This window comes from Syngnathus typhle, linkage group LG12 (assembly GCF_033458585.1).
Source record: "Syngnathus typhle isolate RoL2023-S1 ecotype Sweden linkage group LG12, RoL_Styp_1.0, whole genome shotgun sequence".
NCBI classification, from domain to species: domain Eukaryota; kingdom Metazoa; phylum Chordata; class Actinopteri; order Syngnathiformes; family Syngnathidae; genus Syngnathus; species Syngnathus typhle.
Genome location: NC_083749.1, coordinates 10372573 through 10375072, shown reverse-complemented (window position 1 = coordinate 10375072; position 2500 = coordinate 10372573). Strand labels below are relative to the sequence as shown.

The 2500-nt window shown below is 35.1% G+C and overlaps 6 non-coding genes across 6 annotated transcripts in view; all 6 read right to left on the bottom strand.

The window, feature by feature from the left end:
- Positions 1-140: 140 nt before the first annotated feature.
- LOC133164432 (5S ribosomal RNA) lies at positions 141-259 on the bottom strand. Its single transcript, XR_009716944.1, has one exon. It is a non-coding gene; the product is annotated as a 5S ribosomal RNA (ribosomal RNA).
- A 352-nt stretch (positions 260-611) lies between these two features.
- LOC133164824 (5S ribosomal RNA) lies at positions 612-730 on the bottom strand. Its single transcript, XR_009717308.1, has one exon. It is a non-coding gene; the product is annotated as a 5S ribosomal RNA (ribosomal RNA).
- Positions 731-1261: 531 nt separating this feature from the next.
- Positions 1262-1380, bottom strand: LOC133164092 (5S ribosomal RNA). The gene has a single exon (XR_009716616.1). It is a non-coding gene; the product is annotated as a 5S ribosomal RNA (ribosomal RNA).
- Positions 1381-1677: 297 nt separating this feature from the next.
- LOC133164534 (5S ribosomal RNA) lies at positions 1678-1796 on the bottom strand. The gene has a single exon (XR_009717038.1). It is a non-coding gene; the product is annotated as a 5S ribosomal RNA (ribosomal RNA).
- Positions 1797-2045: 249 nt separating this feature from the next.
- Positions 2046-2164, bottom strand: LOC133164629 (5S ribosomal RNA). Its single transcript, XR_009717120.1, has one exon. It is a non-coding gene; the product is annotated as a 5S ribosomal RNA (ribosomal RNA).
- A 268-nt stretch (positions 2165-2432) lies between these two features.
- Positions 2433-2500, bottom strand: part of LOC133164478 (5S ribosomal RNA) — a 119-nt gene continuing 51 nt past the window's right edge. Inside the window, exon 1 of the ribosomal RNA XR_009716987.1 lies at positions 2433-2500. This exon is cut by the window's right edge and continues 51 nt beyond it. This is a non-coding gene — a ribosomal RNA (5S ribosomal RNA).

Below are 2500 nucleotides of genomic sequence, written 5' to 3'. Positions count from 1 at the left end.
CGAATGCCATACGTAATGGGTGTTGTAAGTAAGTAAGTAAGTAAGTTAGTAAGTAAGTAAGTAAATAAATAAATAAATAAATAAATAAATAAATAAATAAATAAATAAATAAATAAATAAATAAATAAATAAATAAATAAAGCTTACAGCAACTGGTATTCCCAGGCGGTCTCCCATCCAAGTACTAACCAGGCCCGACCCTGCTTAGCTTCCGAGATCGGACGAGATCGGGCATTCTCAGGGTAGTATGGCCGTAAGCCATGATCACATTAAAAATCGTGCATTTTATATATAATGCTACGGATGACGCCACAGGTTGGAAACTCGGGTTATAATTTCAATGTCGGAGTTTAAACTCGGCTTGCAGTTTCCGAATGCCATACGTAATGGGTGTTGTAAGTAAGTAAGTAAGTAAGTAAGTAAGTAAGTAAGTAAGTAAGTAAGTAAGTAAGTAAGTAAGTAAGTAAGTAAGTAAGTAAGTAAGTAAGTAAGTAAGTAAGTAAGTAAGTAAGTAAGTAAGTAAGTAAGTAAGTAAGTAAGTAAGTAAGTAAATAAATAAGTAAATAAATAAATAAATAAATAAATAAATAAATAAATAAATAAATAAATAAAGCTTACAGCACCTGGTATTCCCAGGCGGTCTCCCATCAAAGTACTAACCAGGCCCGACCCTGCTTAGCTTCCGAGATCGGACGAGATCGGGCGTTCTCAGGGTAGTATGGCCGTAAGCCGTGATCACACTCAAAATCGTGCATTTTATAGATACAATCGCCCCTGAAAGGGCGTTTAATGGAAACATGGCTATCATGTAAAGTTACGGACAGCTTTTTATGTGGTAGCACAAATTTGCCATTACGACCTGCATTTTGCTGTATATGTCATGAAAAGTGGAAAAACCCTACATGTAAGCGCAATGTGTTGTTTTGGTTTCTTTTACAAATAAAAACTGCTGCTTTGAGTTCACAGGGAGCCAGCCTCTTTATTCACTGTACATAGTCTGCTCTCTAGCGGTAAAAGACGTGAACTACAATGCTACGGATGACGCCACACAATATAGGTTGGAAACTCGGGTTATAATTTCAATGTCGGAGTTTAAACTCGGCTTGCAGTTTCCGAATGCCATACGTAATGGGTGTTGTAAGTAAGTAAGTAAGTAAGTAAATAAATAAATAAATAAATAAATAAATAAATAAATAAATAAATAAATAAATAAATAAATAAATAAATAAATAAATAAATAAATAAATAAATAAATAAATAAAGCTTACAGCACCTGGTATACCCAGGCGGTCTCCCATCCAAGTACTAACCAGGCCCGACCCTGCTTAGCTTCCGAGATCGGACGAGATCGGGCGTTCTCAGGGTAGTATGGCCGTAAGCCGTGATCACATTAAAAATCGTGCGTTTTATATATAATGCTACGGATGACGCCACTAGGTTGGAAACGCGGGTTATAATTTCAATGTCGGAGTTTAAACTCGGCTTGCAGTTTCCGAATGCCATACGTAATGGGTGTTGTAAGTAAGTAAGTAAGTAAGTTAGTAAGTAAGTAAGTAAGTAAATAAATAAATAAATAAATAAATAAATAAATAAATAAATAAATAAATAAATAAATAAATAAATAAATAAATAAATAAATAAATAAATAAATAAATAAATAAATAAATAAATAAATAAAGCTTACAGCACCTGGTATTCCCAGGCGGTCTCCCATCCAAGTACTAACGAGGCCCGACCCTGCTTAGCTTCCGAGATCATACGATATCGGGCGTTCTCAGGGTAGTATGGCCGTAAGCCGTGATCACATTAAAAATCGTGCGTTTTATATATAATGCTACGGATGACGCCACTAGGTTGGAAACGCGGGTTATAATTTCAATGTCGGAGTTTAAACTCGGCTTGCAGTTTCCGAATGCCATACGTAATGGGTGTTGTAAGTAAGTAAGTAAGTAAGTAAGTAAGTAAGTAAGTAAGTAAGTAAGTAAGTAAGTAAGTAAGTAAGTAAGTAAGTAAGTAAGTAAGTAAATAAATAAATAAATAAATAAAGCTTACAGCACCTGGTATTCCCAGGCGGTCTCCCATCCAAGTACTAACCAGGCCCGACCCTGCTTAGCTTCCGAGATCGGACGAGATCGGGCGTTCTCAGGGTAGTATGGCCGTAAGCCGTGTTCACATTAAAAATCGTGCATTTTATATATTATGCTACGGATGACGCCACAGGTTGGAAACTCGGGTTATAATTTCAATGTCGGAGTTTAAACTCGGCTTGCAGTTTCCGAATGCCATACGTAATGGGTGTTGTAAGTAAGTAAGTAAGTAAGTAAGTAAGTAAGTAAGTAAATAAATAAATAAATAAATAAATAAATAAATAAATAAATAAATAAATAAATAAATAAATAAACAAATAAATAAATAAATAAATAAATAAATAAAGCTTTCAGCACCTGGTATTCCCAGGCGGTCTCCCATCGAAGTACTAACCAAGCCCGACCCTGCTTAG